The 17,664-nt window shown below is 50.5% G+C and overlaps 1 long non-coding RNA gene across 1 annotated transcript; it reads right to left on the reverse strand.

The window, feature by feature from the left end:
• Positions 1-6,892: 6,892 nt before the first annotated feature.
• Positions 6,893-16,884, reverse strand: LOC138572959 (uncharacterized). The gene is made up of 3 exons (XR_011303917.1): positions 16,806-16,884; positions 9,016-9,146; positions 6,893-6,968 (listed from the first exon to the last, which is right to left on the reverse strand). It is a non-coding gene; the product is annotated as an uncharacterized lncRNA (long non-coding RNA).
• Between the last annotated feature and the right edge of the window lie 780 nt (positions 16,885-17,664).

Below are 17,664 nucleotides of genomic sequence, written 5' to 3' on the forward strand. Positions count from 1 at the left end.
ATCAACCAAGGGAGAGCAAAGCGTACTTGGGTTTGCCAATTTCTACTGGCGATTCATCCCGGGATTTTCTCAAATCGTTCATCCTATCACGTCTTTACTCAGGAAGAATAAAAGGTTTTCTTGGACTCCCGACGCTAAAAAAGCATTCCAAGAATTGAAATCGGCTTTCACTTTAGCACCTATTCTTTGGCACCCTCGACCCGATCTACCCTACGTGGTTGAGACCGACGCCTCCAGTGTGGCAATGGGGGCGGTGTAATCACAATAAGGGACCGAGATACCGGGTAGTTACATCCCATAGCATTTTGGCCCCGTAAATTACAGCACCAGAAAAGAACTATGCCATAACCGACTAAGAATTATTGGCGATCAAAGGAGCCCTTAAAACCTGGAGGCACTACCTCCTGGGGGCTAGACATACTGTCACCGTTATCACGGATCACCGTAATTTTCAATATTTGAAAACAGCCAAGGCCCAATCCTCTCGTCAGCTTTGCTGGGCTTTCTTCTTCGCAGAGTATGATTTTGTGATCATATACCGACCAGGGGTGCATAACGGAAAAGCAGACACTCTGTCATGAATGGGAGAAGACAAAGACGCATTTATACCATCAGAACCAGTACCCATCATTCCAGAGGAGCGAATTCAGAATCAGATCGCAGTAACCGCCTGCCGGGAAGATTTGAAGGTCGACCTCCAGTCTCAAATGGACCAAACCGCCCAACAAGAATGGTTAAGCAAAGGAGAACAGTACTCCATCACAGACAATTTACCCGATTTCCAGGGGAGACTATACATCAGAGATAAAGAAACTCAAAACAAGATTATAACTAATTACCACAAATCATTAGTGGAGGGGCATCCCAGGATTACTAAAACACAAGCCAAAATCAGGAAGAATTATTGGTGGCCAACCTGGAGAAAGGACGGGGCCCACTTTATTGCAACATGCAGAGTTTGCGCACAACAGAAATCCCAAAAGTCCAGCCCCACAGGATTATTGCGTCCACTAAGTATACCACCGGCCCCCTTGGCATACGTTGTCCATGGACATCATTACCGATTTACCTCCCTGTGAGAGCTTCAACACAATTTTAGTGGTGGTAGATTTGTTCTCCAAGATGGCACACTTTATTCCACTAAAAGGACTTCCTACTGTTGGGACTTTGGCTACTGTATTCCTAGAACAAGTAATCAGACTACATGGTTTCCGTTTAGTACTGATTTCTGATCGAGGAACGCAATTCGTCTCAGCCTTCTGGAGGAGTTGTTGCAAGATAGCGCAGATTGATCTTCACCTCTCCATCAGTCACGACTGAATTTGCATACAATAACTATCTACACTAGCACTGGACAAACCCCATTCTATATCATGAATGGTCGGCATCCTCGGACGTCTTCCTTTGACCCGCTTGACGAGCTAGAAATGCCAGTATTCACCTCTCTACATAAGACTATTACTCAAACCCTTAAGGAAGCAACCAATAATTTAACTAAAGCCAATGAACAACAAAAGAAGTTTGTTGACAGGCATAGAAGGGAAGCTTCACATTACCAAATTGGGGATAAAGTATGGTTGGCTGCCAGAAATATACCATTAAAAGGACTTCGGGTCTTCCGTCCCAGATATCCTGGACCTTATCCCATCAAGGCCATCATTAACCCAGCCGCAGTAAAACTAGATATACCCACCAATATGCAAATTCATCCAGTGTTTCACGTTTCCCTCTTGAGCCTGTGCAGGCTGAGACTACGATCAAAAAACCACCGGAACCTGGAATTATCGGAGGAGAACCTGAGTACGAGGTTAAAGACATCCTAGATTCTAAAATAGTACTATCAAAACTGTACTACTTAATCGATTGGGAAAGTTATGGACCTCAGGATCGCACCTGGGAACCTGTGGAATTTGTCCATGCACCTCGACTAATCAGGCGGTTTCACCATAACAACCCCACCAAGCATGGACCGGGGAGAGGATTGCCCATGAGAGGGGCCTTGCGGGGGATTGCTGTCATGGCCACTGAACCAAGGTCCAGTCCTTCCTCACCCCCAGGGTCCAAATGGACCGAGTCCTGGCGTCTCTGGCACCAGGCTCAAGAAAAAGTGTGCCTTGCACACTCTGTGCCTAAGGCAAGTGCTGCAGGGCTGTCGTGGCCATAGAACATCACTGGAAGGCACGTGCAAGAGGCGCTGGGAGGGGCAAGGTGGAGCCACTAGGCGGGGCTAAAGGGAGGGGCCAGGGCCAGCCTATATAAGGCCAACCCATCCACGTGCCTTCGCTTCGCGTTAGTCTGCTTTCTGCAGCGTAACGCTTACCGCTGTCCTTACCTGTGCATCCACCTGATTCCAGCTGCTCCATCTCTGAAGACATCTTACCTGATTCCAGCTACTCCATCGCTGAAGGCACCTCTTACCTGAGCTCAGCAACTCCACCGCTGAAGGCGCACCCTACCTGCTTCCAGCCGCTCCATCACTGTGAGCGCCTCTTACCTGCATCCCATCACTATCGGAGTCGGAGCCTTCTTCTCACCTGATCCGGGCGTCCAGCTACTCGGAGCTCTGCGTCTTTTCTTCTCCTTCGCAGTACCTCACCCAATGCTGCAGCCATACACTCTGCAGAAGATCTTAGCCATTCCAATGGCTAAGATGCCCAGGTCCCTTCAACCCACCCACTTATAGGGCCTACTCTCACCCAATGCTGCAGCCATACACTCTGCAGAAGATCTTAGCCATTCCAATGTCTAAGATACCCAGGTCCCTTCAACCCCCCCCCACCCACTTATAGGGCCTACTCTCACCCAATGCTGCAGCCATACACTCTGCAGAAGATCTTAGCCATTCCAATGTCTAAGATGCCCAGGTCCCTTCAACCCCCCCCCCACCTATAGGGTCTACTCTCACCCAATGATGCAGCCATACACTCCGCAGAAGATCTTAGCCATTCCAAAGGATCTAGTTCACCTGGCCTAAGCACCACCCAACTTCTTAGCCCTGCCTCTTCCTTCCTGCTCTTGACTACTAGATCAAGGGCGTCTGCAGTGAAGGGCAGATGAAGAAAAGGGCAATTCCTGCTTGGACCTGTTCGGACCAGGAGGACCCAGGCCCGACCCCCTGCTCAGACAGCAGGCAAGCATGCACCAACATGTGTTACCCCCTCTGTCCCCACAGGCCATCTCCACCCCCTCTGGTCCCCCTGTGATGTTCCCTTCTTCCCCCCTTCTCGCACACAGGTATTGCCTGTTTTGCTTGATTCTTCTACCCTGCTCCCCCTCCCCCCTCCAGCCTACTTCTGTAGGAGTCTGTCCTGATAAATTCTAGTTTCACCATCAACGTCTTGTGGCCAATGCTGGATTTGACTTTTATGGACTTCATTCATTCACGGTGCGTCACCCTTTCTCAACTCTCACGCTGGACTTCCTTTGCATCTTATACTCATGGTGGCCCTGAATCATGCTGTTCCCAGCTTCATCTTGTATCCTGCCTTGCAACATTATGTGTTACTACTGACTTCTGCAATTGTATTTGCTCTCCACTCTTGCTTCTCCACTCTTTTTTACTGCTTACTCTCTGTTCTCTCCTCCTTTCCCTTCTCCCTTTTCCCATCCCCTCCCCTTACTTTCTTCTATGCACTTATTCTATCAGAATTGTCCCTGGACCTAATATGATAGCAACCTCGTCTGTTTCCTCCACCCTCCCATTACTGTTTTTTTCCTCCCCACCACCCCTCCAGCACTATCTGAAATGTCGTCAGGCCTAGTATGATAGTCGCTTGTTTTGTTCCTCACCTCCCTTTTTGCACCCCTCTCCCTCACCTTTTGTTTTCTCCGGCTCTACCAGAAATGTCGTCAGGCATAGTACGTTAGTCGCCTGTCTGTTTCCATTTCCTTCCCGCTCTGCCCCTACCTTCCTTATCTATGTCATAGCTCTTGCACTATCTGAAAAATTTCGTCAGGCCAAGTATGATAGTTAATTTCACATCCTTACTGTTCATGGCATGTAAGAATGCCATTGTATTTTCCCTTGTTCCCTCCCTTGCCTTGAAACGCTTTGAAACACATTGTGTATAGGCGCTATATAAATAAACTATCATATCATATCATATCATACCTTCATCCTGCAACCGCAGAGCTGTCTCGAACATCAAGACTTTGCTGTACGCCGCCGGCCTCTTCCTGCAAGGGAGAAAGAACACAACAGGTTAGAAATCATATAGATAACGAACGCTTGGCCGTGCCGTACTTGAGACTAGAGTTCCATCATAAAGGCCAACTTACCAGCTAATTTGGGAGCTCCATCATCCTTAGGGGAATCCCCGGATCCGCTACACGACTCCGATCTGCATTTTCACACCTATTGGGAAGAGATACAACATTGCAAGAATTACTTACCTTTTAAGTGGATTGGTCGCAGCCGGTCTGGATCAACCCTTCCAAGGACCAGTGAAGCAACTAGGCCCACTCTACGCGCCCCTGCTATAAGAAGCAGGACGGATGGCTCAACATTACAACACAACAGGTGAGCTTGCATGGGAAAACGCTTGCGCACTTCCCTTCACTTCACGACACCACCACACCATTCACATTGCCTCTCATCTTCTCTCAGGGGCAATACCAGCATTCTGAACAGCAGGCTTTGCAGCAATAGGGAGAGAGAGGCGATCCAGGGGAGCCAAGTTGAGGGAGGGCTCCAACTGTGCCCCCACGTCCCCACAGAGACCAGGTGAGAGTAACAGTAGGTGGGTCAGTAGTGATTGCAGCACGTCTGGGGAGAAATTGCCATTAGACGGCCATGGTTTTATTACCTTACCCTCTGTACCTTTAGACCATTGGATGCTGTACTTAACTATCTTGTCTTTGTAGAGGGGCAAAGTTCGGCACATTTGCTGGATGGGGGTTAGCATTATTCCTGATCCTCTATACATTTCCTGCTCCCCCGTTACCCTTCCGTGGAGAACAATACCAAGTTGTATTTTACTTGACTTCTAATTGAGGATTTCGATACTCTGCTGTCAATGCAAGGGAAAAGAAATTTGTAGGTTATGCAATAGAGTATATGCCGTTTCTCTTCTTTTTTTATATATTTTTTTTCTTTACAAGCCTCTGCGGCTCTGCCCCTTAAGCGGCTTACTCTCGTACCACCCCGCCTTCACCAGAGCCGCCATAGTTCGGCACACCACCTCAATCGTGCGCAGGTGCCGTCCGCGCACTGCCGCTTTTTCACCTGTCTAGCAATCCAAGAAATACCAGCTTGCTAATCCTCCACCAATTCAAAATGCAAGGTCCTATGCAATGCCAGAGGGTGACGTCACCAACTAATGTTCGTGTGAGAAGAAAAGATTTTGCTCGCTAACAAGACAAGACATTACTTCAATCTCACCCCAAGATCCACAAAATCCCCACAGCTGTCTTCCCATTTCCCAGGAGTGGAGTATACATTTTCAACCTCTTATCATCTCTATGTCATTAGACTGCACCCGCTGTGTCGCCTAACGTATGATACATCTCTCGCCGTAGAGACTTAACCAACTAATTCACCTTCCGTACTATAAAATAGCTCCAGCTAATCGCTATGGGAATACTTCATCTATTCGCCAAACTAAAATGTCCAACTTATAGGAATCCACTACATCTATATTTCATTCACGATCCAAGCGCGTCGAGCGGCTGACTCTACACAACACAAGAACTCGTTGCCATGCAACCTGAATGCACTCTAAACACTAGACACCTTAACACCATTCTTATTACAACTTCCCAATTTACATATCCCTTTCCCACCAACACAAATTGGGTTGCTTGGACAACACTTATGTTGTAACATGCCTGCTGGCGCCGCTCAGATGCTGCCTCCCCTCCTTTGGCTCGCCTCACCCCCTCTGGACTGCGTGCACAACTTGCAAATCGTGGGCGGGATAATTTTGAAGTCGGATCCTGACTACCAATTCTTCCGGTTGCGCATGCCGGTTATCTGGTAATTCCCGCAAGGTTCCGCAGTCCTCCGAGGTCCGACGGCATAGGAGGCAGCACCTGAATGAGATGACGTCACAAATGATCTTGCTGGGGCCTCCAACTTGTTAGGGTAATTTCTGGGGCCGGCAAAGCTGTTCCAAGGGTCCGCAGACTCCCAGCTCACGGAAGGCCTTAACTCCTTCCCTGGTCCCAAGAAGTCGAGGTCCAGACAAGGAGCAAAGAGTTACTGTGGTTTATTATGTGAAACGAACAGGGGTCATATGCATGAACGACATTTAGGCACATCTAGCCGCATTCTGGCTCGCAGGCCAGTTTTATACATCTGTGACGTAATAACCTTTGTCACTCAGCAGACTCCCTCCAAAACCTATCGAGGCATAGCATTGGCCCCTGAGTAGTAGGTCCAGTATAGGACCCTATAGAGAAGAATGGTTATTGGAAGTTGCTGTGTTAGGTGGTGTACTTGGATCATCCCTGAAAGTTGCTACTTTTAAATAGTTACAGTAAGGAAACCCAGTGATTGGTTTTCAACCCTCGCCATCTACCCCCAGAACCCAGTGTCCTGATCCAACAGGCTGCGGGCCCCCAAGTCTGGGACAAACTGTGTTCCCAGCCCGCGAGACACCTGTCAGTACATGTCTACTATGTCCCACCAAATTGCAACTATGTGTCTGCGTATTACAATAGTGTGAGGACGACTAATGCCATGAGAGCGTTCCATTCCCACCGTACAAAGTGTCTGGAGGCAATCAATATGTTGCGAGCCGCTGTCTGGCCTTGAAGGGTACCTTTCTCGGTAGTTGTCCAGGGCTGGGGCAGTGTGGATCGGCATAAGTTCATAGGATCGGCGGCCAGGTTGTTGCTGGTGTTTCTTCCGGTTACAGGGTTGTCCGGGACTGAGGGTCTGCGCAGTTTTTCCCTCTTCAGCTTGGGTCCAGAAACTGCGGTGGCACGCTGAGGGCAGCGAGGGTTATGAGATACATGCATAAACTGAACTAGAAAAAAACAGTAGAAACCCAGAGCAGAGCAAAAGATAAGACAGGTAGTGTAGAAACATCCATCTACTGATCTTCACATCTTCTCTCACCTTTTTCATTTCACCTGTTCCCCTTCACATTTCACACCCAGTCACCTTCCATCCACTCACCCTTACCACCATTCTCGTTTACTACCACTCCAACACACCCCTACCATATCTTCACACCCTTGTTGGAGAGAATCGAGAACAACACCTCCTTTCCTCTGCTAGGACTGAGCAACGAAGGCCCAAGCCCATATTCCATCTCAGCTTCAGCACGTGCCCACAATATATCGCTGAACACTGTGGCTACTCCCAGAAAGCCATGGAGGAGGTGCTTGAGACCCAGGCACCTTGTTGTGAATGACAGACACACCCAGAATACTGCAGCATGGAATGGGACATTTGGTGGCTTAACAAATAGCATTTTGAAGTACAGAATTGTAGTTGTTTCCACCACACTTATTGGAGGAGTAAATAGTAAAACACAGGTGAAATCACCTTTACTCTTCACTTCTCCAGTATGTGTCTAGGAAAAACAGTATATGCTATGCACAAATAAAAATTGTGTAAGCCATCGCCAATGAACTCCTTTGCAATCTGCCTGCTTTTTTCCGGTGTAATCTTCAGGTGGATCCACAAGAACAGGGTGGCTTTCCACCAGATGAAAAACAAGCAGATTTGGCAGGTGAACCAGAAAGAGAAAGCAAACATTTTAAGTCCACTCTGTATGCCAACTTTGCCTGACAAATTATACAAAATCCTGTGCTGCCTAAAAAGTGGTGGTAAATGATTTACCACCACTTTTTCCACTCTGCTGGACATGAACGATTACCCCATATATTTATTTTCCCCATCTTGAATGGAAGCAAATTCCAACAGGCAAATCAATAAGAATGTACACATTTGCTCCGTAAAACAAAGTAAATTAAAATGTATGACAGGGTCATTGTTTCACATTGCTTTCAGCAAGTTTGACAAGCTCCCCCCTTGCTCCGTCACCCCCTCCCCAACCCACCTCTCGCAATGTCTAGTCCACCAGCAATCAAAGCATATTAAAACCTTATAGAATTGTAAAAAGAAAAAAGTGTCACAGTAATGGTCACGGTCATTTACCTATTAACATCCCTAATCACCTCCCATAGTAAATGGTCTGCTGGCTGAAACTGTTAGAGATAAAAGATGAGATCTCAATGGGAGCCACTGTGTAGCCTCTTTTCATTGAGGTGCGAAAGGGGGCCTCCTGTGGGCTTTTGTCCCTGTCAAACGGCTAAATTGTAGTATAATGCAGCTGGATATGCACCATGAACTACAAACTGACAAATCCAACCATGCACACTATCACAACCACACCACTACCATGCTGGCAGGCACCATTGAAATGTGTATTTAAAACCCATCATTTTTGACCATGTCACTGGCCCAAAGTGCATTAAACTGCACAATCTGCTGCTAATGTGACAGTTGCTCCCATAAACATTTCTTTGGGGCGAGAATGGGACTCCATACAAGCAAATGTGCCCAGCCCGCAGTCTTCTAAGGTAGCTCCACCCAGGGACGTCATTTCACCAAAATGCCAGGGGTAGCGGAAGTGACATCACAATGCCACACCCCAAGAATGACATCACAGGAAGTGGTCATGTGAGCCCGCCCCGTGTGACATCACCGGAAGTGATGTCATTTGACCAGACCCCCACCTGACATCACAGGAAGTGGCATCATAAAGCATTATCCCTCAGTACAGTAAGAAAAATATGGTTACGACATCACTGTATTGTGACATTTCATACAAGAATCGATCATAATATGTAGCAGTGTGTCAAGGCACATGTTGCCATGGGAAGTGTATGAACCCAAATCCCCTCTTTATGTGGATCTGCCCTGTTATTTCAACAGGACTACAGAGCAAAATCACATTCTGGGGTGACAGGGGCGGATATGAGGATAGGGGAAAGCAAGGATAAAAGGAGAACGGGAGAATATTGTCGATGTTATCCACAGTTTTCAATGATTTTGGCACTTACCCCATTTTCTTCTAATTCGACAAGGTACCTTCAGTGTTGTGTTGTACTGTTTGCAATTGTTTCATGGACTTCATTACTCCTGCACAATACATCCAGGCGTCTCAGATATTCATCTCCTTAAGAACCTAGAGCTAAGTTTAAAATGGGTTTGATTAGTGCATTGGCAAATACTGCTACCTGATCATCTTCCTCTATTTCTTCAAAGTGCTTGCATAATTTTTACATCTTGAATGGTAGGTAAACTATAAGTCCCAGAATGCAAGATAATTTCAACCTGAAAAATCTATTTAAGCCCACTGTACTTTCAGTGATTTAAGACATGCAATATAAGAAGTTGTGTAATAAACAAACAGATATGCAGATTCTTTGCAACAAACCTGCAGCTCGTTTTTAATCATGATGTTGAAAACTTCATTAGTGACATAAAGCGACTTTTTTTTTTGCATCTCAAGATAGTCTTTAAATGGATGATTTGTGTTGCTCACTAGTTTAACTATCACAGATTTGCAAGGTAACTGGTGCGTTGCAAGCTCTTTCAGTTGGAAACTGGAAACGTTCCATCATGCATATGAAAGGCGCCTCTGAGTGCCATAAAAGAAATGTGTTTGCAATTGCAAATGCAGCCTGACTTCCTGAGCACCTTCACGACCTGCTGCATCACCAAAGCAGAGTATTCTCACAGCCATGAATGGAAATTAATGCGTCTCCTTGAAATCACGTTCAGTGTTTTCTTTAATAAACATAATACAAACGGAGCGAGTGCGGACGTATGCCTAATCTGCACACCTCCATTTATTCTGACACACTGCTGTACACTATTTCAAAGGTGGTGTTGGGCTGTTTGACAGTAATATATGTACTCTCATTTAATCTGCCTAATGATATAAAAATGAAATATGCAATATATCAGCAAGACGAATATATCTAGGTTCTGCGCCGGACACTAGAGTATGCATGCGTCTCTATGTCAAGAGGCTGTGACTTGGGAAACTGGCAGCACAATCAATGCAAAAAGAAAATACTTCCCATGTGAATGCACAGCCTGAGCCAATTCTAGATTTGGCTCGGGAGAAGGAGGAAGCGTTAGGGACCCATTTCTTGAGCAAACTATTGCACACTAATGATTTATTATATCGCACTTTCGAGTCTGCACTGCAGATTTCATCTTCTGAATTCCGCCGTGAATATGAACTGTAACAAAGCTTTAACCCACTGAGCTATCTGGCCGAGAGAGCCGCCTGTTTGCTGCTGCAGATCAATACCCAATGGTCGTCATTGGGAGCTTAGCTTGTAGTTTCAGCTGCGAGAGCAGTTGGGATACTAATGGGAAGTGAACTGTGCATAAAAAGTGTTTGGACAAACAGCCTAATCAAATCAATCGCCTGGCGTTCTGCAAGCTGCACGCTGTGAACACAGAGAATATGCGTCTATCCAATGGAGAACAAAGCAACAAGAAGTACCTTTGGAATATCTAGCACACACGTGCAGCGCATTCTACACCATGCACAATTTGGCCGATGACGTGTTACCGCATATCACTATTGTGACGGTTGTTGTGGCTCTTAGGAACAAGGTCACATAAGTTCATCCATTTCAATCATTTTACTGTGCACAATGCACGAAAGGTAAACCCACTGATGTGGAATGTCAAATTGCCCACATTGGAGAGCATGCGCCGTGATGGGCAAGTGTGCACAGAGGCTAGAGGCAATTCAGCTTGTATTGGCAGTCTAGCCCAGTCTCTTGAACATTTTCTCACCCCTCGCTCAGTGCTTTTGGAAATAACAAAAATAGAATTCATGCTTGTAGAAATAGAAGCTGGCCTAAAGTGCAATTTCAACATATTTACAAAGCTAATTTGTGGGGCTCACAGGGTTCAGCCCGTAAAACATGCACGGAAAGCTGGAAACATTAAGTAGTAAAGCTTCTTACCTGCCTAGACCTGCATCTTGTGACTGAAAGTGGAAATGAAGGAGACGGTACACTTTTTTTCTCCTTCACTTTACTCCGGTTCGGCCAATGATTAGGAACTTAGCAAGGCCCGGGTAGGCTATGCATTATTACTGACACTCAGACGGTCGCAGGAGCCAGAGGAGAGCAATTTAGTTTAAAAAAAAGTATGAGCACACAGCTCAGCTCACACATCCGGGCCAGCCACAGGCAGGGAGCCCCATCCCCACCATTTGTTTTCGTTCTACTTTGACACTCTGTGAGAGAGTGCGTGAGGCCAGGACTGCATCCTGGCTGGCGGCGCCGGCAGATCATGGGCCTGTGCAAGCGAATGGAATGGGCCCAATTCACAGAACATTTGCCAGTGGTGTTTTGCCATTTGAAAACGCTTCTGTGAATTAGGCCCTGTGTCTGCCACTCTGCGCCAGTGCTTTGCTCATCATGCAGCATTCATCAAAGGAAAACTTTCTTTGATGAATGCTGCATGCAAAAACCGGCCCCCGGGGTGGCTCATAAAACTGGCCCATTCAGAATCCAAGGTCAATTTTGTTCGGCCACGGTAGGGCCAATCCAACCCTGGACGAGGGCTCATTAGCTTCAGAGAGTTAATTTATAAATAATGGTGGTTGAGGCTGGCCTGGCTGGGCGCTAACTATCTCACGTGTGTGGGGTCAGGGAGGGACTCTGCAATATTGTAGCAGTCTGGGCCTGGGCAAACCCTGCCTCCAGTCCCAGGCTCGTTGCTAACTGCAACAGAAGCCAGCCCTATGCCACCCTTGCGCTCGCATTGCAAAGTCATCTTGCAAAGTAGCTCCCCCGCACCCCACCATTCCAACAAGGTAAAGGTTGTTCCGCTGAGTCTGACACTCGACCGGGCCGGAGAGAGACACATAATGCATCTTCTCTCCAGCCCAGCCCCAGATGGGGCTCAGCCCTGAATGAATTCTCCTGATGGGGGCCTGGGGCCGGGCCCCAGAGTCCCCACGTACTCAGTGTTGGGAGTCGCCTGCCATGTCCATCCGGCAGGCGACCCAGGGGTGCTGCTTCCTCACAGCACCGAACAGGCCCAGCGCCTGTGGGAGTTCGGGGCCTGCCATGTCCATCCGGCAGGCCCCGTGGCACAAGGGGACGTCAGCGCCATCGGGGTGGGGGACACAGCCTGCCAAGCTCCTGACCATGCGGACCTCTGCCACTGTCCTGGCACGAGGGTCCCATGGCAACAGGGCCTGCAGGCCTGTGCCGCCCCGTGTAGGCCTCCGGCCTACATCAGTAAAGGAGACACGGACTCAGACCAACCTTCCACGGAGTCTGCAGCCGTTCTGTCACATGCCTGCAGGAGCTCCTTTTATTCACAAGGGCCATGACACGGTCATGGCCCATCTTAAAGGGGCAATACACGTGGGAGGGACACATCCGCTTAAAGGGGCAATGCACGTAGGAGGGTCACCCACAACACTCCTCCTTTTTCATAACAAATAACAAACGTGAATAAAACATACATGCGTCCCACCTATTACAGAACGACAAACTGCCTCTCAAGTCAAACCTTGCGGGACGCCCACATACTACAATACATCACTGACACATGCCTAGCTAACTCAAAATCGTTACCGACATAACACATGCAAAACCAATTCTAAACATGCTCCGCGGGTTACAGTCGCGGTGGATGAGCTGCCGGTGGAATGTAGGCAGTTCTCCCACAGTTTACAAAACCCTTTATTAACCTGGGGTTCGGAGAGGCAACCACTGAAACAAAACACCCCGGTTGGCAGCTGGCACTACACGCACACCTAGCAACTGCGGGATCACAGCTTCATGCTGATTTTCTTTACGGAGACCACCTAAGGCATGTATTTACTAACCAGGTTCACCGCATCAAAATACACAATACTTCTGAGTCCACTTTAAGCACTTGCAGGACTGCGGGAGGCCAGTTCGTCTTCCATCAACGTCCGTTCCGGAGTCAACTCCCAAATCCAGGTCCCTTGATGACACAGTTCACCACCGGCAAAGCCGCACCTGACAGGCGGTGTCAGGGGCCACATCGGCCTAAACCCTTGATGTTATGGGCAGTCCGTGCAGGAGTTACTTCCCCAAATTCGAATCCCTCTTGGTCCAGTTCACAGTTGTCAACGCCGCACCTGGTCGCTGCCAGGGGTCACATTGGCTAGTCCTGTGATGTTATGGGCAGGGCAGCGAGACGCAGGTCGCAGGGCGTCCTAGCTGCTCCATGCACTGTAGATGGGGATGGTGCCATAGATCATGCACAAGGTGACAGGACATCGTTCACCCCCCTCTTCACGATGTTCCCCAGTCAGGAGTGTCTCTTTCCTCCAGTGGCGCAGGAGGGCGCACGAAAGCTCATGCTGAGATTCAACCCACGCCGTTGTCCAGTGAACCACTTCCCCGCGGCGGGTGCCAGGGCCACCCGTGTTCGTTAGTCAGACCTCGGTTTTTGGTGGACCTCAGGGGAAGGGCCGGCAAGTACCTCCCCGAAACCCACGTTGGCCTGTACTCCTGACCGGATGGCATGCTGGGGAATGTTAGTGTCAGGCGACCAGTGTGTCATCTATGGCAAGCAGTCTAGGCAACTGGTAAGGCAGGCCAGGTGGCGTGTGGGACAGGGTGTGCTGCTTTCCTGATAGCACTGCTCCAGGGGATTATATTCACGTATTGATAATAATAATAATAATAATATAATAATAATAATAAAAATGTGGTGCTGTGCGATTGTTCACTTTTCTGTAATGAGCACTGAACGGGCATGCTGGACGTGGTGCTTACCATCCATCAGTCGGTACTGTTTTGCGCATTGGGACGGCTGAGGCGTTGAGTTATTCTCCGATGTCTTTATTTCCACCATTTTGTTTGCTTTCTCATCAGGTGTTCGAGGGAGATACGAGCACGGTCAGAGTCAACGCACACACTGTCGCCTCCAATGGCCAGCCGACAGCCGGCCCTCACGTGGTGGCTCATGACAACCTCCAACTACATTGTCGTGAACCCACTACCCGACTGCAGGAATGTATGGGCAGGGGACTGCTGTTTCTTCACTGCCGGAGTGTACCGGTTCCCAGGCGACGCACCCGCATGTTTGGGTAGAGAGCACCCTCTCTGTCCTCCACCACATGATGTGGCAACCAGTGCATGCTCACGTATGTTGTGGGTAGCTCTGCCACACCTTCTGTTGTCCGGAAACATCGACACCAGACCCCTGGGTACAGCATTGTCCTCTGTCACCACCACAGCCCGGGCTCATCAAAGGCTATTTGCCTTCAGCCCTTACTGGGGTCATCATCCCTTTAACAGGGTATCCCTGACACAGCCGATCCACTGATCCTGCGTATTACGCTGGTTTCAGGCCAGTCCCACTGTGTCCCGAGGCATTGTGACCAAACGTGAGATATGGAGCACTTTATCACGTTTCCTCGTTGCTCCGACATGGAGCCTGGTGACTTCACCGTCTGCAGGGCTCCAGCAGCCGGCTCAAAGAGGCTGCCGACATTTGGTGCCTCCGCCCCCCAGGCAGGCTGGGCAGTCACCTCCCCTGGCCTGCCCACAGACACGCAGCATCCCTCTCCCCGGGTGGAGAGTTCTTTATTAACTTGCGGCAGCACCGCCAGTACTTCCTTCCCTGGGGGCCAGCGGGTCTTCTATCCACCCCTCCAGTTAGCCCAGGCAGCAAGTGAGCCCGAACGCATTCTCCCTTTCCCTGCGGCAGGTGCCGCAGGATTTGCAGGTCGGCTACCTCTTTTCCGGCAGCAGAAGCCTCTCACGGTCACTTTCCTCTGCCGGCAGCATCGGCTGCCCGATATTTTCAACCCGGGGCAGCCTGAGGCGTATTCTCCAGGGGGAGGTCCCGTATCCTTTCTTGGGGCAGCGGGCGCCCCAGTTCCTTTTGGGTGACACAGCCTATCTCTTCGCAGCAGATGCCGCTCTGCAAGTCTCCATTGGGGTGGGGGCGGCCAACACTTCTCTACTTTGTTGCGGGCATGCTTCTGGTGGGAGACCATTCAGGAGGTGCGATTCCTTACCACCCTCCGTGGCTGCGGCGGCTCATCTCGTCCCCTTAGGGGCACAGCACCCTTTCCTGCGGCAGGGTGCCGGCATGCTTTGCCCCCAGCCGCACGAGCACCCTCTTCAGAGGGCCGCGGCTAAGCCGGAGACATGCTGAGCGCATCCCCTCCCTGCGGCAATGGCCTGCCGCTCCTCCACCTTGCGGCTGCGGCCACGTTGACCTTCTCTCTGGTGTCGGGAGATGCTGCATCCGAGAGGGGTTGGGCGGGGATGGCTGCGAGCGAGACAAAATACCCCGGCCGCACGAGCACCCTCCTCAGAGGGCCGCGGCCGGGAAGCCAACTGGCATTATTCCCGCATTGGGTTCTCGTTTCGTGGCGATGTATGCCACATGCTGCTGCTTTGATGCGGCTCCTGCTCCCTCGTGTGCGGCGATGTATGCCGCACGCCGCCTTCCTCGTCTCTTTGCAGCGGAACGCCACCAGGTGTGTACCCCACCGCTTACACTTGTGTTACTGATCAGCTCCAGGGTGAGGCACACCAGCCCTCACCCCTGGATAGCCCAGTCTTGCGGGGCCAGCGCCTTTCTCCTCATTGCAGGATTTTTTATTTTTTATTTTTTTTTTTTTTTTTTCCGTCGCAGCAGGCCCGGACTCTTGATTTCCTTACTTTTGCAAATTTTTTTTTTTTAACAAAATCGCCGCCCCTCCCCCTCCGCGGTGGATGTCGCTTCCCATCTTCATTGCGGGGGGGGGGGGGCGCACCTCCCCTCCATCGCGGGCTCAGATACCCGTTCTTCTTGTAGCTGGGGGGGGGCAGTGCTCACGCGGCCGATGCCGCTTACCATTTTCGTGCGGCCGAGGCCGCTCTCCAATTCGCAGCGCGGCTGATGCTGCGTGGACTGAGCCGCCCGATGTTGTGCGGCCTCCGGGTGAGGAGGGGCTGCTCACCCTCCTCCCCACACGATCGATGCCGCCTTCAACGGGGGGCGGGGCGGGCAACTCACCTCCCTCCGACAGGAGGGGAGCACCAGCTCCTTGATGTGGCGGCTGACGCCGCGGGGCTACCTCGCTCCACACGGAGTGGGGGCGCAGACCCACACCGCTCGCCGTCTCGCCCAGGCGAGCGAGGGAGGGGCAGCTCCTCACCACGCCACGGGCCTTTACTCCTCGTCGCCATTGTTGGGAGTCGCCTGCCATGTCCATCCGGCAGGCGACCCCGGGGTGCTGCTTCCTCACAGCACTGAACAGGCCCAGCGCCTGTGGGAGTTTGGGGCCTGCCATGTCCATCCGGCAGACCCCGTGGCACTAGGGGACGTCAGCGCCATCGGGGTGGGGGACACAGCCTGCCAGGCTCCTGACCATGCGGACCTCTGCCACCGTCCTGGCACGAGGGTCCCATGGCAACAGGGCCTGCAGGCCTGTGCCGCCCCGTGTAGGCCTCCGGTCTACATCAGTAAAGGAGACACGGACTCAGACCAACCTTCCACGGAGTCTGCAGCCGTTCTGTCTCACGTGCCTGCAGGAGCTCCTTTTATTCACCATCTTAAAGGGGCAATACACGTGGGAGGGACACATCCCCTTAAAGGGGCAATGCACGTAGGAGGGTCACCCACAACACTCAGCACCCCTGAGTGACAGCCCCCAAAATCAGAAAGGTGCGAGGCTGGTGTCGGTGTGAGTTCTGCCTGGATGGCAACAGCTCTGCAGGCCGCAGGCAGGTGCACTGACCCATGAGCAGCACGCCACACGACAAGGCGACGAGGACCCACCCAGCAGAGCACACAACCCACTCCCGCGCTGTTCTGCTCTCACGCCTACCTTCTTTCAGAGCTAGAGGGATGAAAACCAGCAGTGATGCACACGAGTCACAAGTGCTCTTGCTGTGTGCAAGGCGAGGTGAGGCAAAGTGGAGGAACCCACACCACACGCGGCACCGTGCTTGCTGTGGTGGCCACGCCCCGGAGAGGTCGCACGAGATTGGCAGAGGTCACCAGCCAATCGGCACCTCTGGCGACCCCCAAATGACGTCCCTGGCTCCACCCTTATAATTTGACGCGTTAGCTCGCCCCACCCCCGAAGTTTCAGTCTGATTAGGCTCCCGAATCCGATCATGTCATACCACTCAACCAACAAGCTGTGTCACCCGCCTTAAGAGTTAATTCATTCATTATCCAATTCCTCCTATCCGTATATTCATTTCAAAGGGATCTCAACAACCGCCCTGGGGAATTAAATGCTTGCCAGGGCCAGGCATGCAATACACTCTTTCAACAAGGGTCTTCAGACTAGTCTGCCAAACTCCGAGACAATATAGTGTGTCCTACCGTGGCGATATGCAAATTGCGTATGTCCAATAGGGCAATTTTCAGACATTAAGGTGGAGAATTGACTTTGTCTTTTGATGTGCATTAGAAGGTGGGGGTGCTTCGGGAGGGAAAAGGGACATTTTATGGAGAGTGAGCAGTTGTGTATCTAGAAAATACGAATTCATGCCCCTCCCCCCGAGGGCACCACATGAACGTGCACAGTCGTGTCTAGCCCCATCAAGGACAACAAATAACTACTTCAGCAAAAGAGGAAAAGAAAAAAAAACTTTACAGCGGGTTGCAAAAAGACCGCTGCAACTCTCGCTGGAATCGCAGCGAGCTCTGATGGAAGGAGCCTCTACACCGGTGAT

Source organism: Ambystoma mexicanum, chromosome 1p, assembly GCF_040938575.1.
Source record: "Ambystoma mexicanum isolate Mex_15411 chromosome 1p, UKY_AmexF1_1, whole genome shotgun sequence".
Lineage (NCBI taxonomy): Eukaryota > Metazoa > Chordata > Amphibia > Caudata > Ambystomatidae > Ambystoma > Ambystoma mexicanum.